At 44.3% G+C, this 25446-nt stretch overlaps 1 long non-coding RNA gene across 1 annotated transcript in view; it reads left to right on the forward strand.

Moving 5' to 3' along the window:
* LOC125961620 (uncharacterized) overlaps positions 1 to 16811 on the forward strand; it is a 54146-nt gene extending 37335 nt beyond the window's left edge. The window contains exon 3 of the long non-coding RNA XR_007472526.1: positions 16724 to 16811. This is a non-coding gene — a long non-coding RNA (uncharacterized LOC125961620). The remainder of the gene's footprint in view (positions 1 to 16723) is intronic.
* The last annotated feature ends 8635 nt before the right edge of the window (positions 16812 to 25446 follow it).

The raw sequence follows: 25446 nt of genomic DNA on the forward strand, positions 1-25446 counted from the left end.
TTCAGTTGTTTAAATAGTGACTTTTTAAAAAAGATGATAATGATCTCATCTCTGTGGCTCTGTCTGGGTGGGTTGAGTGGCAGAGACATCGCCCATGCCAGGCTGTGTAATGAGCTCTTGGGAGGATGATGAGCTCATCAGACGGCTAGCATGACTGTGGTGTTGGGCTCGGGCTGTCTCCTGTGTATCTGTGGCATCTGGGTTCTTGCATATGGACGCCTTTGCTTCTGAAAATGGCACAGCTGGCCTTTTATTTTCCACCTGGCCATTGGAAGCTCCTCCCTGTAGAGATGCTATTTGAACAGATGCCTTCTTAAGCTCCACTAGATATGTCATTCCTCAAATGTGCCCTTTACAGTACTGTCTCCAGACCTTTGCTGTTCCCTCCACCAGCAATGCCCGCTTTACCATTTCTACATATGCAAATTCTAATTATCTCACAATTGTCATTATCCCCATGAAGTCTTCCACCCACCTCACATGTTGGATTTAATAGTTCCTTTATCTGACATCCATAACATTATGCCTCTATAATAACTTAGACATAATATTTGTGCAGCATTTCACAGTTTCTAAACTTTACACATATTTTATTTAATCCATACAACTTATGACATTATTTTATTACTTGTTGCAAGCTTATTCACTGTGGCAGTCATTGGTACTATTCACCCAAAATTCGCACTTCTCCTCTTGGCCATAATAATATTACACTACCCTGCCCCTATGAAGTTAAGTGTAGCCACGTGACTTGCTTTGGCCAAGATAGCAAAACTGGTACGTGATTTATGGGCTAACGCTTGAAAAACCAGGATTCAACTTGCCACACTCTTTTTCTCTATGACACGACAAGTGGTGGTATTTGAAGTTGGCATCACTCTAATGGCCTGGATTCTCTACTAGGTGCTAAAGGTACAAGATTGGTAAGAGGTGGTCCAGCCTTGCAAAGACTGATGGGCTAGTGCAAAATTACTAACGCTGGTGCCACTGCATTAGCAGGGCTAGGACATAGATTACTGTGATAAAATGAAATAATTGTCATAATGGGAATATTTTTTAAAATAATGTAAGTATATGAGAAGAAGACCCTAAATTTGCCTGGAAAGTTCATGGGAAAAGTTATATTTAAACTGATACTGGAAGGATGACTAAGTATTATCCAGGCTAAAAAGTAGGAGTAGACTGGAACAGCATGTGAAAAGTACAGAGGCAGGAGAAAAGCTTGTAATGTTGAGAAGAAGTAAATGAATGGCCTCCCAAAGAGATTATGGTGAAAGATAACACTATGATGTCTTTGTAAGTACCTATCTTTATTACTGATGGCACAAAGCAAGTACTGAGTAAATGACTGTTCCCATGCCCCTCTTTCCATGTCCAGCTCTATATAGTTTCTAACGTCAAGGATGAGGACTATTTTCATATTCTCTAGATAAATGTTGCACAAGGGGACCTGGCTCTCTTTTCCCCAATGTCTGCCTCTTGCTTTGGAAAAGATGTGGCTTCTTCAGTCAACGCCCTGATTTTAAACTGTCAATAGTTCCCCGCTATCTTCAGGAGGAAGGTCAAACACCTGGGGAGGAATTCTAGGTCATTCCCAGTCTGTCCCCGAGCTACCTTTCCAGGATCAAATTGCACCGCCTTCATACAGAAGCATATGTCCTGAGCATTCAATTCTCTGAGTGTTTGTTGATCACTCCCAGTACCTTGAAGATCTTTTACCCCAAACCATACCCATCTTTCAAGGTCCAGCTTAAGTATCAGGTAAAGTGAAATTCTCCCCTGATTCCACGCCTTTCATCCCTCAGAGTAACTCCCCCTCCTGTCTGTTGTTTCCTCTAGTTGTTTTTAAGAGGATTTTTTTTTTCCTCTTTTTTTTTTTTTTTTCGGTACGCGGGCCTCTCACTGTTGTGGCCTCTCCCGTCGCGGAGCACAGGCTCCGGACGCGCAGGCTCAGCGGCCATGGCTCACGGGCCCAGCCGCTCCGCGGCATGTGGGATCTTCCCGGACCGGGGCACAAACCCGCCTCCCCTGCATCGACAGGCGGACTCTCAACCACTGCGCCACCAGGGAAGCCCTTTTCCTCTTTTTTTGGTAGTTTTACTTGATGTGCTTAGGTGTAATTTTCTTTTTATTTATCCTGCTTGGGGTTTGTAAAGATTCTTAAATCTCTAGCTTAATGTCTTTTGTCAGATTTTTAAAAAAAAAATTCCCAACCATTATCTCTTTAAATACTGCTTCTGTCCAATTCTTAACCTTTTATCCTTATAGGGATCCATTACTCTCTTTTCTGTATTTAGCTGTCTTTTCTCTCTTCTTGTATCATTCCAGTTGTCTTTCAGTTTACAAATTATCCTCCCAGTTTGGTTTAATCATCTGTTAAGGAAGTCCATTGAGTTTTTAATTTTAGTCACTCTACTTTTTAAGCTCTAAAGGTTTATTTTTTGATAGTTTCTGATTCACTGCCCAAATTCTAAATCTTGTCTTTTAACTTCTAGAATATTTTATGCATATTTATTTTGTAGTCTGAAGTTGATCACTCCATTATTTGTATATGGGTCTGTTTCAATAGCTTATTTTGTTTTCTGTTTTTATCAGTTTGCCTCCTTGTGTGTCTGGTTATTTTTTGTGGAGTGCCACACATTGTACATGAAAAACTAGGCAAAGTGGACAATAGACATTGCATGAATATGATCCCTTTGAGAGAAGAAACGTGAGATGAGCCCCATGATTGTTCCAGTTTTCTGCCTAGGGGAACTTTTTAGAATACAGTAGAGGGAGATAAAGCCCAAAAAGAATGCAGAGGTTTTGGTGATCTGGAGAGACAGAGATCCGAGTTAGGAGCTGCTAAGATGGCTGGAGTTTGTGGAACCAGGTACTAGAGAGAAGGCGGGGAGCTACACAGATAAGGAGCTACCAGAAATGTGCATAAGGTCCACTTAAGTCTTTGATCAAATACTAACCTGTGCATGCAAAGAGTAAGACTCTTTATAGCCCAGCAGAAAATAACTGCAGAGGAATTGTAAGCTGAATGGAGATTCTGGGGGCTGTGCAGTGCTGGGGATATAAAGAGTTCCAACCAGCCAGAGAAACCTTGGGGGAACCACCACTTCGCTCAGCTGACATCCCCCAAAGGCCTTTTTGAATTGGAGTGTCTATTGCAGTTATTTTGCCTACTGTAGTTATTTTGTGCTTATCTCATTGTATGCTGGGGGCGTGGGAAAGCTAACATACCTTGTTAGTTCACAGCTCTGCCATTGGAGAAAAGCCATACTCAGGGAAGCACACCCACTGAGCCTCATCTACATCCAGACGTAACTTAGTTGATGAGATCCAAGGCTGTAATGGTATGGGATTTGGGGGATCATGGGAGAGGGCGAATATATTTTGCATATGGAAAAATAATTTATGACTGGAAGATGGGTATGGTAAAGAGGACGGTAAATTCTTCGCCACTCCTTGCATTGAGGGATGGGATCCTACCTCTTCCCCTTGACCACTGAGATCAGCTCTTAGACCTGCATGCACGTGCCAGACCTATTTTATGTCTGTCTTGGGAATGTTGGATTCAAGGGGGGGCCCTCTCTGTTGGCGTTTCTCCTACACACTCTGTCACCCCATGCTGTTACTCCTTTCTTTGATAATCTAGGGATAGGCCAGTAAGACTGGCCTCCAAACAGAAGGAATCAGCTTCTCCTTCTTGCTGGCTCGCACCAGTTTTTATGAGTGATACTCTTGACACCTCTTTCCCTTCGCTTTGAGGATGGGAACCTTAAACATACACTGCGTTCCCAAGCCATGGGGAAAGGAGGAATATGACTTCTCTGTATTGTTCTTATCTTTCCTGAGCAAATATACTCTCCAGTCTTCCAAGATTCCACTTATGTTGGCTGGAGGTTGCTGGTAGAGGTGGGGATAGAGGTGGTGGGATAAGAGCTGTCCTTATGTTGGCTGGAGGTTGCTGGTAGAGGTGGGGATAGAGGTGGTGGGATAAGAGCTGTCTCGTTGAAATGGTACCTTTCGGTAAGCCGTGAGGAGGTGGCCAGTTAGAACGTGAGTCTCCTAAAGTCTTCTGTTTTCAGCTGTGCCATTCTGAGTTTTCCATTCTAGGAAAAGAAAGCAAGGCCCCATACAGCCCCTAACAGCATCGTTTTACATATATAACATTTTCACTATATCTCATTAGTCACCAATTGCTTTTAAAAATCACCTCAATATAGATGAAGACTGGATCAAAATATAGTGTTGCATCCTGCCTTTAAACCCTAACATTTTCCATGACTTCAAATCCTTTCTAAAGCTAACTCTGACATCCATAATTTATTTAACCATTTCTCCATTGGATATGAGATGGCTTTAAAAATGCCAGCGTTATAAATAGGGCTGTGATGGACATCTCTGAGACTAAGACATCTTTATGTGGTATGGATTATTTCCTAAGACCAGAATTATAACGTTGAGGTCATAGGGCAGAACATATTTAATATTCTTGCTACATCTTGAAAGTGTCCCTTCCAAAAACGTTGTACCAGTTTACACTGCTGCCAGCAGCAGGGAAGCTGCGCTGTGATGGGCTTTGAAGGAGAAATCAAAGGCGTGCAGGGTTTTCCCTGTCCTCAGAGAATGACATCATCCCTTGGTGTCTTTGCCAAAAACAAGTCTCTGTTGGATGGACTGTGAATCGTGACTGCTTTCTAAGCCAACGAAAAGCTCTCTGGAAGTGGGATTTTACATTTTTTTCAAGTGAGTGGGAGGCCAGTTGGCTCTGGATCTGAGCTTAGATGGAGGAAAGTTTGAGCTGAGCTACAAAGGTTTTTTTTTGTTTCTTTGTTTAAAAAAAAAAAGAGAGAGAGAGAGAGAGAGGAGAGAGACACACATGAGGATTTTCTCCTTACATCTAAAATCTTCAATCAAGCAGGAACGCATTTAGCACTAAGGGTGGTTTCTGAACCGGGTTCACATCCTGACTCATTAGCTGGATGATCTTGAATGTTATTTAACATCTGTGATTGAGTTTCCTTCCTTGTACAATGAGGTAAATGACGCTTACCTCTAAGTGTTGCCGAAGCTTTAGAAATGATATCTCCCACCCAATTCTCTCCTCTGGATTCCAGACCCCATCTGCCTACCCAATACCCCTCCTTGGGTATCCAACAGGCATTTGCAACTTAGCACTTTCAAGGCTGGCCTCCTTGACCTCATCATTTAATATCACAGCCCCCATGGTACTCTCAGTCCCTCTCTCTTGCTTACTTTTCTCCATACCTCTTACACCATATGGTGGGCTTGTTCACTTATTTGTTTGTCTATTAATTTTCCGGCTCCCTTCAGTAGAATGTAAACTCCCCCTCTTCCACTGCCCCCGATGAGGATGATTTTCCCCCCACTCTTCCAGATCTCTGTACAAGTCGCATCATCCTTGCAATTTCTCAAACACTTCAGGACCACCCCTGACTCCTCTCTCTCTCAAAAAAACACACACTCCATCTGCAAACCCTGAGGTGTCTCTCCTCAAAACATATGCAGAATCCAGTTACTTCTCCCAACTTTCACCACCATCCGCTAATCCAAGCCAGCATCGTCTCTCTCTGGATTGTCACCACCACTTCTAACAGGTCCCTGGCTTTTCCTGTTGCCTCTACAAGCAACCGGAGTGGGGCTCTGGAAGCAGTCTAACACATGGCACACACTGTTCCGTGTCCTTGCCCACCCACTTCTGTCTCAGTGGGGATGAAAGCAGAGTGGAAGGAGCCCTGGGAGCTGTTGTGTCTTCTGGCCCTATTGATCCCCTGACTGAATCTCGCTCGCCCTCTCCAGACACGTGGCCTCCAGGTCACCCTTCCCAGGAGCTCAGCTCATTCCCACCACAGGGCCTTCACATTTTTTGCTAAATCGACTTGAAACCGTCTTCCCCAAGAAGTCCATTCTGAGTCTGACAACTCAGTGAGTTCTTTGCCTAAATGCCCCCCTCCTTGACCTCATCATTTAATATCACAGCCCCCGTGGTACTCTCAATCCCTCTCTCTTGCTTAATTTTCTCCGTACCTTTTACACCATATGGTGGGCTTGTTCACTTATTTGTTTGTCTATTTATTTTCCGGCTCCCTTCAGTAGAATGTAAACTCCGTAAGGATGGAGATTTCTGTTAACTTTGTTTATTGCTGGATCCTCAGCCTGGAACATAGCAAGTGCTCAACCAATATTTGCTGCAATAAAATGAAAGGTACATAGTAGATGCTTAATAAATGTTATTTATTATTATTTTCATCTTTACAGTATTAGATGAGCCTCACTTAGCCAAATATGTCATGAAAAGGATATGCTGGTAAGCTTAAGGTTCTGGTTTGTTGTGAATTAAGTCATTGTTGATGAAACAACACATTTTAAATTGTATTTTTAAAAATAATTCTTCCCTAAAAATAAGGATTGATTAAATGGCTGTTAATTGCTTACTTAACACCCAAAGCTTTAATCAGCCATAAAAAAGAATGAAATAATGCCATTTGCAGCAACGTGGATGGACCTAGAGATTATCATACTAAATGAAGTAAGTTAGACAGAGAAACAAATATCATGTGATATCACTTATATGTGGAATCTAAAAAACTGATACAAATGAACTTATCTACAAAACAAATACAGACTCACAGACACAGAGAACAAACTTATGGTTACCAAAGGGGAAAGTGGAGGGGAGGGATAAATTAGGAAATTGGGATTAACATATACACACTACTATATATAAAATAGATAAAAAACAAGGACCTACTGTAGAGCACAGGGGACTCTAGTCAGTATTCTGTAATAACCTATATGGGGAAAAAAATCTGAAAAAGAATAGATATATGGATATGTACAACTGCATCACTTTGCTGTACATCTGAAACCAACACAACATTGTGAATCAACTATACTCCAATATAAAATAAAATAATTTTTAAAAAAACACCCAAAGCTCTGGGAGGGCCTTCATCAGTTCTGATGAAGAAACACTGGCGACCCTTTAGGCCCTTGTCTGCAAGCATCACCTCTGTCTCTCTCCCCTCATGAGTTTCAGCAAAATCTTATGGAGAGACAGAATAATGGGGAAGATAGGTCAAGGGAGCGACTAATGCTCACTCACCTCCTGAGAAGTCCGATACTTCCCTTTAGATACAGCAGAAGCTGGCTGTGTTCATATTTGTGCTGTGATGGCTGACCTCCTCTCTACCTGCCCTCATGTTGCAGCCTGTGTACTGAGGTAGTGCCTAGGCCCGGGTCTAAATCCTGGCTCTTCTGCCCATTAGCTGTGTGATCCTGGATATGTAACTTAACCTCTCTGCCCAGTCTGTTTATCTATAAAATAAGGATCTCATGGAATTGCTCCACGGACTAGAGATGAAGTTTGAATGCTCCTAGCCCCATGCCTAGTGCATAGCTGGCCCTCAGGACATTGTTAGCCATCTTCCACAGGCGTCTGGACAACCTGAATCCCTCACTCACCCTCTGTGCTGCCAGGACTCTGATCAATGGAACTACCCAGGAAATAAGAACCGACTCCATCTACCGCTGCAAATTTCTTATCCCTCAAAGCAGGACCACCTGGAAAAGGACTGTGCCCTGAATCTAAACTCTGAGCCTGGGATGTTCATGGTGCCGAGAGGGACATGGATGGTTCTGAAGGACATACTATGAAACGCTTCACCCACGTGGTGGCAAGGACCCAGGTCACAGCCCTGCCACAAAGACCCAGCCACAGTTGGGACAGAGAGAGAAGGGTTTTCCTGCCCAGACTCATCTTAAACCTTGATCAGGCAGGCTCCCCACATGGGACTAGAAGAGCAGATTTCACTGCGTGGGTTGAGGGAAATAAAAGAGGTAGCAGCTGCCCTTATTCATGCTTCTAAGACATAGTTATCTGGTTCACTGTTAAAATGTGTCTCAGTGAATGGCCTACTCAGGCTGATTGGATTAACCAGTCAGGAAGATCCAAGCAAGGTGACACTGTTCTAGAAGAATTTTTGTACTACTTTTCACATTTAGATTTTAAAATAACCTTAAGTGTTGAGTTTTGTGTGAAGTGGGAGTGAGTTTTACGTTTTTCCGTACAGATATGCACTTGATCCAGCACCATTTATTGAAGAAGCCATTCTTTCTCTATTACTCTCTTAGTCTCTCTTTTGTTGTAGATCAAGTGTCCATATGCTGTGGTCCTGTTCCCGGACTCTATTCAATTCCAACAGCATACTGTTTTAATGGCTAAATACTTCACATATATTATTCTTCTCTATCATCAAAATAATCACCATCGCCATCATCACCATCATCATTAACATCATCAGCACCATTACCATCAACATCATCCTCATTTTCATCATCTTGATCACTAACAGTTACTGGAGTGCTTACTATGTGCCATAGCTTCACATCTCGTTTAGTCCTCACACCAACTCTATGTGATCAGCATTATTATAAACCTTATTTTACAGATTAAGAAATGGAAGCTCTAAGTGGGTGGGTAGCATTCCCAACATCACACATCTAGTAAGTGGCTGAGCAAGGATCGGTCCCATCTTCATGGGAACCCATGTGTGCCAGGGCTTTTTCTATTTCCCCAGAGTGCTTCCCTCAGCTACAATCTTCCCATCAATTATATGCCCCCTCTCTAGCCTAGAGGTGGCTGTTACAGGTCGTGGGACAGATGGAACCGACCCGAGTTTGCTCTATTTATGAACAACTGAATGAGTAAATTTCATCTCGGATGGGATTTTTAACCCTTGTAGAACTTTTAAAGACTGAAATTGGCCTGGGGAAGGAATTTGCAATCCAAGCGGGGCTAACCAATGATAGAGATGCCTGAAGACCTACTTAGGAGAAGCTCCCCTTCATTCTGCCACACCCCCAGCTCCTCTCCCATCCAGCATGGGGGTTTCTGACAGGTTAGAGCCAGCACTGAATGCAGGGCATGGTTTCCATGGTGCCAGGGAGTTGCCCTGACCCTGTCCCATTAGCACAACTCACAGTTGACCTATCCATTTGCCTGGAGATGCCATGTGCTCTATTTAAGGGGTGACCTAGGAACAGAACAATTCCAGTCAGGAAAAAAAACTGGCTCTGCAAGACTTGAGCCCTGAGAGCTGGGAGGCAGTAGGGCCCAGGGGATAGTACAGCCAAGGGGAGTAGAGTGATTGGAAGGACACTGGTGGGCCAGGAGGACTTCGCCTTCTCTGACCCCAGGATTCTGCTTATGGCTAACACAGACCTGCTGATATTTCTGCTGAGTTCCCATTCCTGTCTGAAGTCAGCAGCCGAGGGGGTGCTAACTGCATTCAGGTAACACTTCCGAAGGTAACTTCATGCCCTGCGTCAGTACTGATGAGGCACTATTAATTTGGGGACACTTTAACACCACTTCCTTGTGCCAGCTTAGCAACCTGGCTAATTAACAGAAAAGAAAAAAAGAGTAAGGGGATGATTTAAAGAGACATGGTAAAGAAAAAATAGTCCCTGCAAATGTTTTGATACAAGGCGAGAGTATGGGATTCTTTTTATGTCAGTGGAGGTAAAGCTATGAACTTGTCGATACACTTACATACCATTTTGTATATTATTATAAATCAGCGTGGTGTAGTATAAAAGAAACATGTACAGTGGCAAGTGCATGGTTTTGAAATAAGTTAGATCTGAGTTTCAAACCAGACTCTGTTCTTACTAAACCAACGTGAAGTCATTCAATCTCAAAGAAGCCCATGTTCCTCATGTATAAAATAGGGCTAATATGCCCAACACTGCAGGGTTATTCTGATTGGAGAATGCTGTATAGGATGCACTTAGAGTGGTGTTGGCCCAACAGTAAGTACCTTATAAATGGTTTATAAATGATAGTCAAGTATGAGAACTTTCCAGACTACAAAAGCATCCTGGAAGCATATGAATCCAGAGTTCTTTGGGCATACAAGTCTCCTCATTACCTTCCTGTATAAAGAACTGGCTGAACTGGAGCCTGCTGGGTTTAGGTAAAGGGTTGCTCTCCAGTGCAGGCTCACCTGGGCATCCAAACCCAGTTCCAGTTCAGCAAAGCTGATCCCAAGGAAACCAGGCTTTTAAGTCCATAATATACAGCCTGTGGAGGTTTCTGAGCAGGGCAGTGACATGAAAGGTAGAAGCTTTGAGGTCAAGGTGGGAGAGTCATTCAAACTGCTTACCATAGGCCAGGCTCTGTACAAGCTTTGGGGGAACTACTCATGGTTAATATATAGCCCTGTTCCCAGGAGAGAAGGGAAGAACATGCAGTAATTCAGGGGTTATTATAGCAAAGGAGGCTTCCAGAGGTAAAAACCTAAATCAGCAGGTCTTGATGAAGAAGGACTAAGGAATCTTATGGGAATGTATGGTGTTAAGATGTGTGGTGATATAATAAGTAGCACCCCTGTTTTTATAGCCTCTGTTCAGGTTTAATGAGAAAGAAACAAGGAGTCTGACATAAATGGACATTCATCCGCATGGAAGGGGACATCAGGAGTGGGCAATCCATGTTCCCTCCAATAAGGAGTTTGATAGTAATTTGAAAATAAAACATTGTGACCTAATTGATCTTCAACAAGATGCACTGTCCTTATGGTGTGCAATTAGCTTCAAGGATCACAATGTTGTCTCATGAAATAAGTAAAAATACTGTATTTTTCAAAGGTCAAAATGGAATTTTATTTCATAAAATTATCAGTTTGATTAATTGTAAGAGGCGCTATTCAATTTATTTTTGTTTTATTTATCTTCGGCTGGTTGTCTACCCAATAAGCATTCACCCCTTCTTCCTGTCTAATAGAACCCTGATTTTCTCTGGTGTAAAACAGTGCACAGTTAAAACATAATGGATCTCTAGCCATTGCAGCAAGCAGTGGCCATGTGTCCCAATCTTGGCCAATGAGATACAAGTGGGAACCATGGTGCAAGGTCTGGTGTGTGGTGAGCACGTTCTTCACACTTTTGACCTTTTCTCATTTTTCTTTCTCCTTCCATCTGGAATAAAGATGTGATACTCGAAGATGCAGCAGTCATTTCATCACCGTGAAGATGAAAAGTGCATGCTAAGGATGGTGGGATAGGAAGACAGAAAAATGAAGCGTTTTATCAGACCAGCCCCAATTTGTCTAACTCCAGACTCCATGGACCTCCTGTTTCTTAAGCCATTGTGTGTTGGGTTTTCTGTTACTTGTAGCCAAATGCATTTCCAATTGGCATAATTTTGAAATTTTAGATGACATTAAAGGCACGTGCTTTTACAGTTTAACTTACACAGCACAGGTTAAGAAAAGGTGATAAGCCACTGATGGACACAGAGTCAATGAGGCAGAGATAAAAAGATGAGTGGACAGTACTTGGTGACCAAGTATACAGAGGCAGTGACCATTTTCAAAACACAAGTTGGTACACAAATTCTGACAAACGATCTGACTGGGAAAGAGAGTATTTGAAACCTCATGGAATCTGAGAGAATGCAAACCTGTGAGCATATTCAAGCCTTTGAGGAAAGCAGAGGAGGAAGAATGCAATGATTCAAATCCGAGCTCTGCCACTTCCTGTAGTGTACCTGAGTGTGTTGCTTAACCAACCTGGACTCGGTTTCCTTCTCTGTAAAATGGGGCCATGAAGTAAGTAGAAGGTGTGTAGGAACTCCTACAAAACCTAAAGGTTTCTTAAAGACAGCTAACCTGGCAGGGGAAAAATCCACATCCTGGTCCATGCGAAGTAACCTCAAGACCTGGCAGACCACGTCTGCGCAACCAGCTGTGGCTGCCTACCCAAGAATCTGGCTGAACAAAGATGGCCTTTGCTATGGCTACTAACTTACTTTACTCTCAGAACATCTGAATGAAGTAGATGCAGTCATCCTCATTTTATAAAGAAGGAAACAGGGCTTCAGAGTACCTAGTAACTGGCCTGAGTTCATAGTGCTGGACCAAGGCTGGGGAGAATGCTATCTAATCCTCGTTTAGCTCTGTTCCCTAGGCATTCATGCCATCTGCCAGATTTGGTAGAGATTGCTAGTCTTTATTTTATAGCAGGACTCTGATTTTAGCTGGCAGATTTTCATGCAGAACTAACACTCCATTTCCAGCCTGCCTTGGATCTCAGAGTCACCGTTATCTAAGCCTTGGCCAATGAGAAGTAGACGTATGTAGGAACTACAAGAAAGCTTCTTAAAGACAGCTAATTTTGAAAACGTACTTTTTCCCTTTGTCCAGCTAGACCATGGATGTGATGGTTGGAGCTCCAGCAACCTTCTCAGGCCCTGAGGTAATATCAACTAGCGATACCATGTGCTCAAATGGAGGAGCAGAAAGAAGACTGTTGCTTAATGACACCATGAAATCTCCATACTAGCCCTGGATTCCCTACCTCTGGACTCTTATTCAACAGGCAGAAATAAACATTGCCCTTACTTTATCCACTTTTTTCCTTTTATTTTCTGTTATATGCAGCTAGATGAATACTAACATAGCAAAAATCTTAACTACTGTAACTCATCTATCATGTAGTACTGTTGAATTATAAGCCTAGTTTGAGGCAGTGTCCCCACACTGACAGCTTTGGTCAAGTCCAAGGAATAGCTGGAGAGTGGGCTAGGGTGCAAGGCCTATGTTGAGATCCAGTGGTGTCTTTACAACCTCACGGTGATTTTTTCTGTTCTTCTACTGGGACAGGAAATTGTAGCATACGGGAAAGAGCTTGGGCTTGGAGTCAAGTCTAAATCCTAAATCCAACTGCCAACCAACCTCTTATTAGCTGTGTGGCTTTGTGCAGGTGTCCTAGCCTCTCTGAGCCTCAGTTCATTCATCTGTGCAACAGAGCTTGTACATTATTTCTACCTCATTAGTGCTGTATGAGGAATAAACAGATGCTGAGTGTGAAAGGACCTAGTCTAGTTTTACAACATAAGAGGGGCTCAGTTATCTGTTGAATTCAACATTGCTGAATTTGAGAGAATTTTACATATATAAAATTGTACATACATAATATTTATTATATATATTTATATAAAATTAAATATCTGTATGCATTATATATGTGAGATTAATATATTTTATACATATATATATAGAGAGAGAGAGAAAGAGAGAGAGAGAACTCTTGGTGAATATGTTTGCTATTTGCTTCCATGTATTGTTTTATTTTTTTTGATAAAGACAATTTATTAACTGTATAACTAAGTAAAGTAGTGATTTAGTTTAGATTTAGATTGAATTTTAATTTAGATTTTGTTTGCCTTTCACTTTAAGTGGGTTCAAAAAGCAGGGACAACCCCAGCAGGCTGCATACCCCACGTGCTATCTGCCACGTCTGGCATCTTCTTAGACATCTTGAAATCGCATCGCTTGCCTGCTTCTTTCTCTCCCTTCTCTCTCAACTTCCTTCCTTCAACAACCATCTCAAATGTTCATATCATGAACCAGGCACTGAAGGATGTAGAAGAAAAAATGGCTCTTGAATGAATCTTGAGACCTTTGTTCTTTGATGAGGGACACCGAGTTCCTGCCTCTGACTGCTGTCCCCAGGTCCTAATGCCGGGCCTGGAGAGCTGCTATGGATGCAGACAGTTCTTTTTAGAGCTTCCACAACTTCCTGTCCACTGGAATGTAAGTCTTCAAGGAAAGAGATTTTTTATTGGTCACCAGTGTAGCCCCAAGGGCCAAGAACAGTGCTTACTCATAGTAAATATTCCTCATATTTTTGGGGAAAAAAATTGTGACCACCAGTCTGAATCCATCTGTTTCTAGTTGGGTGAATTATTTCTCAAACTCCCTCAAAGCCATATGAAAGTAAGAAACTAACACTGACTTATCACATTCCCTTCTCCCCCAACTTAGAGAATAACCCTTACTGAAGAGAGTTAATCATGTTCTTCCACTCATTACACATCGTTCATGCAAAGCCTCTGCATGGCTTGTTTTATTTACATACATAAGAATTTATAGGTATGTATTTGTGTTATTTTCTCCATCACTCCACATCCCCACACCCATTCCACTCTTCCATGACATTCAAGTTAGTCTATTTAGTTTATGACCTTCGAACCATCTTCCATACAATTACTTCAGTATACGTGTGTCCTTTAAAAAATTGTGTTTCATTGAGTGTGTGTTGTTTTAAGTTTACAAAGATTTTACTGTGCTTTACCTTTCGTGCTATTTCTTATTTTTTCCACTGGATACTATTTTTCAAGATCCAATCATGTTTCTGCCTGTACATCTGGTTCATGTCATCTGACCCCTGAAAACAATGGCATTTAAAACACAGTCATCATTTTATTCATCCATTTCCCTGAACATTGGATACAGAGTTTCCTCCAACTCTTTGCTATGAGAAACATTTTTCTGTTGAACCAGGCTTGAGTTTTGCTGAGATACGTGTTTCAGGAATGACTTCCTATGTGATGGGTCAGGCACCCAAGGGATACCAACTGTTGCGTGATTTGAACATCACCTTTCCCACACTTACGTAAAGTCACCAAGAACTGCAGACAGGTTTCCAGAGGGGAAAAGTGCTCCTGTTTCTCCACATCTTACCAGAACTTAATGACAAGTTTTAGAGTCTCCTTGTTTAATTGGTCTTTTCTGATTGCTGGTGAAATTTACTTATTAGCATTTAGAGTTCGCCTCTGTCAGTCCTTTTTCTCTGATCTGCGTTGAGTTCCTCATGCGTATTAGATACTAACTTCTTGTGGTTTTAGACTTTTGCAAATAATTTTTGATATGAGGGGTCTTGTTCAAAACATCCTTCCCCATCCTGAGATCCTAAACATATTAACTTAAAGTTTTTCTATCAGCTTCAGAGAATTCTTTCATATTTACATCTGTAATCCATTTGGAGTTTATTTTTGCTTATGATGGAAAGTAGAGATTCTTATTTTTCTCCTTCCTGACAGTATTAGGGCTGTGGAAGTTGTAGGAAGCTGATAATAATGCAAAGTGTGTCAGGTGGGCTGCAATTTATCACTGCCATGTGGATAGACTGATTTCGTAAATTCATTTCAGCATTCCTTACTGCCTGTGTGCTAATGATTCTCTATTCTCCTTTGAACTAGTTGTAACATCATATTGGTCCACTCAATGAGTTAAAAATCTTTGACATCTACTTATGTCTATTTATGGGAGAGTTATAATTTTATCTTTTTCTCGAAAAAATTGTCTTTCAACAAAAGCTAAAACTTTCTTTTAAACATCACTTTTCTTTTAAACATTGCTTTCAGATTTTGACATATGATGCTTTCATTGTCATCTAAACTCAATAATTTTATTTATTTCATTTTTTTTAACCCAACAATCATTTAGTAGTCTCTTTTATAGACTAAGAAAGCATAGTGTTAGCTATACTTTTCTAACTTTATTGCATGTGATCAAATAGGCTTCATTTATATATTTATACCATTTCATTTTACAGAATTTTTAGGTATATTATAATGGCATATGACATGTAATACAATAGAAAAATGTAAATGGAAACTTAGATCATGGGAAAATATATTATAAAGCAGATCTCGGTGTGTATTTACCTTGAAGCAGCTGCATTCATCACTGTGGTCCAGGCATATCTGGGCATGTCTAGGAAAATGGTAAGTGGCTGAAAAGAAGTCTCCTCATGGGGCAGGGAAGAAAACAGGATGGAGGAGTATGTTGGCTGTGCTCCTAAGCCACTGAGAGGTTTGATGACTTGCTTGGAAGCCTTGCAAGACTTGGCATATAGTCACAGTCACAGCTATGATTTATTACAGCAAAGGGATACAGAAGCAAAATCAGCGAAGGGAAAAGGCACATGGGGCAGAGTCTGGAGGAAACCAGACACAGCTTCCAGAGCCCCCTCCCAGCGGAGCCACACAGGATACACTTGATTCCTCCAGCAACGACTTGTGGTGGTTGTGAAATGTTGTCCACCAGGGGAGCTGACTGGAGACTCAGGAGTCAAGGTTTCATTGTCTACCTCTGCCTGGCATGTACCAAGATCCCAGACTCCGCAGAGGAAAGCAGTGTTCAGCACACACCACATTGTTTGCATGAACTGTTTAAGCACTGGGAGCCTCCCTTATCACTTAGGGGACGGTGGGAACACTCCTGAAATCCAAGGTCCCAGGTGCCAACCAACAGCCAATCTTGTAAGCAGGCCTTTCTAAGGACAGCAGTCTCAGGCCTGCTGTGTTACTCTTTTCACACAAGGAGCCTCTTGGGAGAGAAATTGACCTGATGGGAGGAGGGATTGGCTTGAGGGCCTGTCCCAGAACCAGACTAACTTTCTGAGGAGGGAGGGTGGGTTCAGAGTGCAGCGTGGTGACTATTGCCAACTCGGTCTTTAGCAGAGCCTGGGGAAACTGGCTGAGTCCTAAGGAGAGATAGGGCTTTGCCTAGTGCAGCCTACTTAAATAAAAATCCTAGGAATTCAAGAGAAGAAATTTGAGCTGAACGTTGCCAGGTGAGGGAGGGCAGCTCTGTTGGTTACCAGAGACAAGATTATGAAAACAATCTTGTGAGTGAAAAATGTTGCTGCCATATCTGTAAACAAAGGATGTTGCAGCCACCAAGCCACTGCAGCCACCCGCCCTCCACCCCCGAAGGTGAGCCCTGAGAGAACTCGGGATGAGAAAAAGAACAGGATACTGGCCCTAGCTAGCTAAGGTGCACGTCAAAGGAATGATTTCAATGAGCCCAGACTCTTACATCTTCCCATTAACTTGAGATTTCTGTTTCTTTAACAGTACTACCAGGCCTTTGTTGCAAAACCCCTATGTATCCTGGTTCCACGCCTACCTCTTTGGAGCAGTCCCTCAGAGCGATTGGAGAGGCTGTCTTCCAGGCTTGAAGTCCTCAGAAAGACTGCCAAATAAAACACACTTCTCAACTTTTAGTCTGTGCGTTTCTTTTTTCAGTTGACAATCTCTAAACAAAATAAGACCAGGGTTGTTTACAAGAAATGAGGCCAGAGTTATGTTACCAGAAAGAGTATGACCATCACAGGGAATCCAAATGAGGGTTTGGGGGAAAGACTTTTCATGGTGGGTTTTCTTTTTCATCTCTGAGTGGAAGAGCCCCCTACCCCCTGCCTTGGTCTAAGGGGTGGCACTTACGCTGAGGGATCATTCACCAAGTCTCGCAGAATCAACCTACAGTGACACAGAGTCTACCCTTTCCTCCAAGGCTCCCTGGATGGTGGAAGTGACACAATTTTTAAGACAGAAGAGATTTGGAATTTGATCATTTCAATAGAGAGGTCTGGTATTTCCAAGGAAATGGGCAGTTGGGGCCATGCTGGGTAAAATGGTTCTGGCCACCAGTTACAATGTGTGGAAGGGCTTTTCCCCATACCACCAAGCAGTTCTCCGGCACCAGCTGGGTGTCCTACACATCAACCCAATTCTGACACTGTCTACCTGGAGAGAGCATCATATTCCACAAGTTAAGGGCTCAGTTCTGCAAGAATGCTCACTCTCCACACCCCCACCCCACTTCAGATGCCATCGCTAGACCAGGTTGTCACCTGGGCTTCTGACCAACTGGCTGTAAACTGGAGTTTCCAATGGCCCCTCCTTAGGTTCGATTAATTTGCTAGAGCGGCTTACAGAGCTCGAGAAACATTTGACTTACCAGATAACCGGTTTATTATGAAAGGATATAACTCGGGAACAGCCAGATGGAGGAGATGCACCGGGCAAGGTATGGGGGAAGGGCACCGAGTTTCCCCGCTCTCTGAGCCCACCACTCTCCTCAAGTCTCAATGGCTTCATCAACCCAGAAGCTCTCTGAACCCTGTCCTTTGGGTTTTTATGAAGGCTTCATTACATAGGCACGATTGATGAAATCATTGGCCATTGATGATGGATTCAACCTCCAGCCCCTCTCCCCATCCTGGAGGTGGGTGGGGAGATGGGACTGAAGGTGCCAACCTCAAATCACGTGGATGGATCTCCTGGCAACCAACCCCCATCCTTTCCTAACCTAGGGGCTTTCCAAAAGCCGTCTCTTTAACATAACAAAAGACACTTTCATTGCTTTGTGCACTGAGGAAATTCCAAGGGTTTTAGGAGCTCTGTGCCAGTAAAGGGGACAAAGAATACATAGAATTCTTATCAATAATATCACATTGGGGCAGACAGTTAATAAGACAGAACATGAGAAGGGAGAGGAATGGAAAAGGGGATTATGGGAAGAGCATATACACAGAGCACATCTCTCCAGTCATAGAACTTGACGCCTTGCCCCTAGAATGACAGGGAAGGGTTGGGATGAGGCCCAGTTCTTCACTAACTGGTGCAGTGCTGGGTCCATCACCTGAATGCCTGCATGAGAATTCCTTCAACGTTCTTTGAGACCCAGCTTGTGTTCTAAGTCTGAGGAGGGACAGGCCCAGGGGCAGAGGTGGCTGCATCATTGGTACCCTCCTTGGGCACTACTTGCTGGGTGTCTACCTACAGATGAAGACACACTAGAGAGGAAAAAGGTATTGTCAATCCACCCACACAACACAGGGTGGGAAGAAGGGCTTCAACTAATGCAGAAGTACAGGCGTACCTTGGAGAGACTGAGGGTTCAGTTCCAAACCATCACAATAAAGCCAGTATTGCAATGAAGTGAGTCATATGAATTTTTTGGCCTCCCAGTGCATGTAAAATTTATGTTTACACTATACTGTAGTCTATTAAGTGTGCAATAGCATTACGTCTGAAAAATGTACATACCTTAATTAAAAAATACTTTATTGCTAAAAAGCGCTAAGCATCATCTGAGCCTTCAGCAAGTTATAATTTTGCTGGTGGAGGGTCTTGCTTCGATGTTGATGGCTGCTGAAAACTGGGGGGACTGTGGCAATTTCTTAAAATAAGATGACAAGGGCTTCCCTGGTGGCACAGTGGTTGAGAGTCCGCCTGCCGATGCAGGGGACACGGGTTCGTGCCCCGGTCCAGGAAGATCCCACATGCCGCAGAGCGGCTGGGCCCGTGAGCCATGGCCGCTGAGCCTGCGCGTCCAGAGCCTGTGCTCCGTAACAGGTGAGGCCACAACAGTGAGAGGCCCGCGTACCGCAAAAAAAAAAAAAAAAAGATGACAAGAAGTTTGTCCCATCTATTGACTCTACCTTTTACAAACCTTTTCTCTGTATCATGCAATGCTGTTTCATAACATTTTACCCACAGTAGAACTTCTTTCACATTTGGAGTCAATTCTCTCAAATCCTGCTGCTTCTTTATCCACTTAAGTTTATGTAATATTCTAAATCCTTTGTTGTCATTTCAAAACTCTTCACAGCACCTTCACCAGGAGTAGATTCCATCTAAAGAAACCACTTTATTTATCCATAAGAAGTAACTCTTCATCTGTTAAAGTTTTATCGTGAGATTGCAGCAATTCAGTCACATCTTCAGGTTCCACTCCTAATTCAAGTTCTGTTCCTATTTCCACTGCATCTGCAGTTAACTCCTCTGCTGAAGGCTTAAGCCCCTCCAAGTCATCCATGAGGGTTGGAAGCAACTTCTTTTAAACTCCTGCTAATGTTGATATTTGACCTCTTCTGGTGAATTACGAATGTTCTTAACAGCATCTAGAATGGTGATTCCTGTCCAGAAGGTTTTCAATATACTTTACCCAGATCCATCAGAGAAATCACTGTCTATGACAGCTATAGCCTTACAAAATGTATTTCTTAAATAATAAGACTTGAAATTCAAAATTACTCCTTAATTCGTGGGCTGCAGAATAGATGTTGTGTTAGCAGGCGTGAAAACAACATGAATCTCCTTGTACATCTCCATCAGAGCTCTTGGGTGACCAGGTGCATTTCAATAAGCAGTAATATTTTGAGAGGCATATTTTTTGTCTGAGCAGTAGGTCTCAACAGTGGGCTTAAAATATTCAGTAAACCATGTTGTAAACAGATGTGCTGTCATTTGGCTTTGTTGTTCTATTTATACAACGCAGGCAGGGTAGATTTAGCATAATTCTTAAGGGCCAGAGGATTTTCAGAATGGTAAATGAGCATTGGCTTCAACTTAAAGCCACCAGCTGCATTAACCCCTAACAAGAGAGTCAGCCTGTCCTTTGAATCTTTGAAGCCAGGCATTGACTTCTCCTCTCCAGCTATAAAATTCGTAAATGACGTCTTCTCCCAATATAAGGCTGTTTCATCTGCACTGAACAACCTGTTGCTTAGAGTAGCCACTTTTCATCAATTACCTTCACTAGATCTTCTGGATAACTTGCTGCAGCTTCTACATTAGCACTTGCTGCTTCACCTTGTACTTTTACGTTATGAAGATGGCTTCTTTCCTTCTGCCTTATGAACCAGCCTCTGCTCACTTCAAACTTTTCTTAGGCAGCTTCCTCACCTCTCTCAGCCTTCATAGAACTGAAGAGAGTCAGGGCCTTGCTCTGGATTAGGCTTTGGCTTAAGGGAATGTTGTGGCTGCTTTGATCTAAGCAGACCGCTAGAATCTTCCTATCAGCAATAAGGCGATTTTGCTTTCTTATCATTCCGGTGTTCACTGGAGGAGTGCTTTGAATTACCTTCAAGAACTTTTCTTTTGTGTTCACAACTTGGCTGTCTGGCTCAAGACGCCTGGCTTTCAACCTACCTCAGCTTTCGACATGCCTTCTTCACTAAGCTTAATTATTTTTAGTTTTTGATTTAAAGTAAGAGATGTGAGACTCTTCCTTTCAAACTTGAACACTTAGAGGCCATTGTAAGTTATCAACTGGCCTAATTTCATATCTCTGTGTCTCAGGGAACAGGGAGGCCTGAAGAGAGAGAGGGAGCAGTCAGAACACACAACATTTATCTTATCGGTTAAGTTTGCTTACATAGGCACAGTTCATGGCACCGCAAAACAATTACAGTAGTAACATCAAAGATCACTGATCACAGATCACCAGAACAAATATAACAATAATGAAAAATAATCTTGAAATATTTCAAGAATCACCAAAATGTGACAGAGGGACACGAAGTGAGCAAATGCTGTTGAAAAAATGCTGCTGATAGACTTTCTCGATGCAGGGTTGCCACCAACCTCAATTTGTTAAAGAAAAAAAATAAAATAAAATAAAAAAGGCAATATCTGCAAAGCACAATAAAATGAAGTGCAATAAAACGTGGTGTGCCTGGAATTTATTCTCTAAAGGCTTGGGGTCCAGTAGGAACTGCTCTGGGTCCCCTTCTAGTAAAGGGTCATAGGCAGCCCTTGGAGGTGCTCGTGTAGTCAGGGCCCTGAGGCATGGGTGGAGATCACAGGGAAGCAGCAGAGACCGGCCCTCAGAGGAGAGGAGGTCCCCAGAAGGTGGAATCTCACTGGGAAAAGGAGCCCTGGAACCGTGAGTGATTCCCCAGAAATGCCTGGAACACAAGCTGTAGCTCCTTCCTTGGTAGGTGGGGCGAGAGCCAGTGATCTCACCCTGAGAACCCACCTACTGAGCCCCTGGAAAGTCTGGGTTGTATGAGCTAGAATGCAAAGATAATACCAGGAAAAAAATTAACTTGTGGAGAGGCAAATGCAGTATCAGTGCTTCTCTCAAAGAAATACGGCCAAAGGGAATTTTTAAAAAATTCTCTTCTATTTTTATGTGCACAACTTAAGGAACATTAAATGGGATTCAGTTCATAACTATGAACAGGCCTCTCAGATTGCCTCCAAGGATCTTTATTTGCTTTTGCATTGATTTGTAAATATTTTTATTTATAGAACCCTCCAAAAAAAGGAGAGGTGGGCAGTGGTATACGTTATAAAAATGATCCTGAGGTAGAATTAAACACGCCTCTCCCCCCTGCATTGCCCACATCTTTTATTCATACAACAACAGGAGAAGAAACACCTCCTCTTTCCTTGGGGGCAGGAAATGTTGCCTGAAAGAACTTGAGTTCCAAGGAGGAGAAAGGGTGGGTGGTAGACTGCATTTTCCTAAGGTCCCCTAACAATATCTCTTTCTTCATATGCTCTTGTAGAACCCAGCCACTCCTCCAGCAAGACGGAGAGACTGAATCTTCTCCTTGAACCTGGACAGGACTTTGGGGTGACCCTGATCAATAGGGTGTGGCAGAAGAGAGCTGAGTCACTTCCAAAACTAAATCACAGAAATGTCAGGCATTTCGTCATCGTCCTCCTAGAGGCTCAGTCTTGGAACCTTGCTGCTGTGCTCTGAGGAAGCCTAGACCTCATAGACACATGCAGGTGTTCTGGCTGTCAGCCCAGCTGAGGTCCTGGTCAAAAGCCAGCCTCAACTGCCAAAAGTGTGAGTGAAGACACCTCCAGGTTCATCGAGGCTCCGGATGTCAAGTTATCCATGGCCTTTGGGTCTTCCAAGTTGAGGCTCCAGACATGAGAGAGAAAAGACAAACTGTCCCCGATGTGTTGGTCTGTATTTCTGACTTACAGAAACTGTGAGCATAATAAAATGGTTGTTTCATCGCCCCAAGCATGGAATGGTTATGTTGTGTACGGTAACCAGAATGGACGCTCTATTTTGTTTTCCTTTGGTGGTGGAAGTCAGCAGACTCAACACAGTGTTCCATGACCCTGAGTGCCGAGGGGCGAGCTTGTGCCTCACCGAGGTCAGTGATTTCTTCCCCTGCAGGACCGTGAAGTTCTTTCCCAGCACAGATGATGCAGTATGATGGCCCTTCATGTTGGATTCAATTTCCCTCTGAAGACTCTCCATTTGTTTATAATTATCCCAACAACTGATGCTCTTAGCGGGAGATAGGGGCCTTGTGCACTTGGTCCTGCTTTCCCCTCCCTGAGTAGGCCTCCACTCTGCCCCTGGGTTTTGGTAACACCACCCTGTTCCCATCCAATCCCGAGAGGGCTCACCAGAGCCCCTGGACCCAGCACATCACCAACCCCAGTTCAGTGATGACAGAGTCAGTGTGTATATAACCCCCGTGTGGCTCTCAGGAATGGTGACCACTGCAGAGTAGCGGGCAGGCTGGGTGCCCGAGGGGACATGGTGGGAGATGTGAGCTCACAGCAGTGGGGACCTGGATCCGATAGGCTCAGGCTTTTTCCCCAGGCAACAGTCGCGGGGTGTGCGGGACGTGCCAACACAGCAGATGACAGGAAATCACATGCAGACGGCGACCATGGGTTTGAAGAAGACTAGAAAAGCTCTTTTTGAGGGAGAATTGACAGGACTGAGTTACCAACTGAATGTTGAACATTGGAAGCAGTCATGGTGTTTTCTCAACTGGGTAATTGGAAAATGAATCCGTGAAACAAAAGTCAGAAGATAAGAAGCGGAATAAGGTGAAGTGGCAGGAAAAGGCAAGAGAAGACAATGAACTGAAGGATGGTCCAGGAGAAGAGTCAGGTGAGCTTGAGAAACGCACCTGAGGTCTGAGATGGAGATTTCAGGGGCATCAGCCTAGAGCCGGCAGCACGAGCCACGGGATGGGCCCAAGTGTCCCGGGAGAGGGAGAGTGTGAACGTGGAGGAGAGGATGTGACAAAGGGGTCACCTGGCTACCGGCCTGATGTGATGGCCGGAGGAGCCATAGGTCACTCAGCAGAAAGAGGACAAGAACCGGGAGAACGGGTTCTCGGGGGAGAGACTTCTCTGGCACCTGATATGCTCCTTACACTTAGTAGGTGCTCAGGAAATGTGTACGGATTGAAGAGACCCATAAGCATGGCTAACCGAGGCTCAAGGAAAACACCAGACCCAAGGGAAGAAACAAAGTCAGGGAGCAGACGTGTAAAAGAGCATCTAGTTTGAGCTGAGGTTTGAGAGCAGCAGATGCCTTGGCCTGACATGCGTCAACTGGAGACGCGGCGGCACTTTCCCTCCAATGTGTCAGGCAAGCTGTGACAGGCTGCGAACCTTGGCTGCTGTACGTGGCGCGTGGAGCCCCAGCTGTCAGGCAGAGGGCAGCCTTCCCGGGAGTGGGTGGGGAGCAGGGCACTGTCCCCGCGGCCTGGGCCTGGCGCAGCTCTCACACCTCCCATCAAGGTCACGGTTGGTAGCTTCCTCTTGACATTCGCAGGCCACTCACACGCAGGGGGTTCCTGCTGCAAAGCTCGTCCTGATGGCTGGGGGCGGGATGCAGAGACGCGAATGGCTGTGCTGGGGACGGTGGGACATCACGGCCGGATAGAGAAGGGCCAGTTCATGCTGCTCAAGAAAAACCCCAGCAACGAAAGCAGGAGAAAAAAAACGCAGGGGCTGGCGTGCTTGGGTACTGGGGACAGAGGATGACATCACACCCTGTGCGATGTCCTTTCTGCTGGGGACTGAGAGCCGGGAGGGAAGGGCACTCCTGTCCCTGCTGGAGCTGATGTGGGGACTTAGGCAGTGAGCCTTCTCAGAGTAAGAGACGAGCAGAGGCACAGGGAGAGGAGAATGACACAGGGAGAATTTGGACAAAGCAGCCCGGGCTCCGGATTCTGGGATCACGCGTTATTAGTATAAACTTAATGTTGAATGCTCACCTTGCAGCTCTGATCAAAACATGGTATAGTTTCCCCTTTCTTCAGTGTGGGTGATCCTTCCCTGGCCCTGGATGAAGATTTAAGCAGACCCAATGGTATTTTCTTGTATTCTTGGGTAACAGATGGCCCTTCAGCCATTTGAATCATATTCTCAGTCTCCGTTCAGTAATGTTGTCCCCTATCACAGTCCAAACCCTGGCATTACATCTTCTCCTCCCCCTCCCCTGCCCCGTCTCAGGCTGCTTAGGTTGGAAACCAGTAGCTGACAATATGGCTGTTCTCTCATCCTGCCCCTCTGCCACCACTGCCACACACACCACGCACCCCCACCCCCACCCCCCCCGCCCACCACTGGATTCGAGACCTAGCTCCATCCGGGAGGAGTTGGGGTTAGAGAAGCCTGAGGGAAGACAGGCAAAGGGGAGTGTGCCTCCCTCCATCCTGCTGTGTGCCCTGGAGCCTGATCCCTGGGACCTGACCAATAGGCCCCCTCGGCCCCGGCCTCCAGTTGGGTTTGGCCAGTGGGAAGCTCTAGTCAGGGATGGGGGGAAGCAGGAGAGTAAGGTCAAGATGTTTATTCCCCTGCTCCCTCCCTGCGGGCTGCGTCCCTGCAACAAGGTCCCGGCTCCTGTCAGTGGCCTACGACCCTCTCTGGGTCCTGGTGACGACCTCCTCCCTTCTACCACTCAAGCCCCAAGCTAGGAACTGCCAAGACCTTGACAGAGGCAGATAAGACGGTCCTTACCCGGCTTGGTCAGGCTTCCTGCTCTGTCAGCCTGGAGGACGGTGGAAGCTGACTCTTCTCCCTCTGGAGGCCTTTTCATGGACTCCTAAGAGGTCTCCCGTTCGTCCATCTCCTACATCCTGCAGCCCTGGCCTCTGAGACTCCCTCCCTCCTCAGCCCCCAGCATGAAGCAGCACGCCCCCAGCCTCTGCCGTGGAGCTTCTCACCCCTCCAGGAAGCCCAGAAAAGTCTTTCCCCTTTGCAGGCGGGGAGCCTTGCTGAGAATGAATAAG

The sequence above is a fragment of the Orcinus orca genome, chromosome 17, assembly GCF_937001465.1.
Source record: "Orcinus orca chromosome 17, mOrcOrc1.1, whole genome shotgun sequence".
Lineage (NCBI taxonomy): Eukaryota > Metazoa > Chordata > Mammalia > Artiodactyla > Delphinidae > Orcinus > Orcinus orca.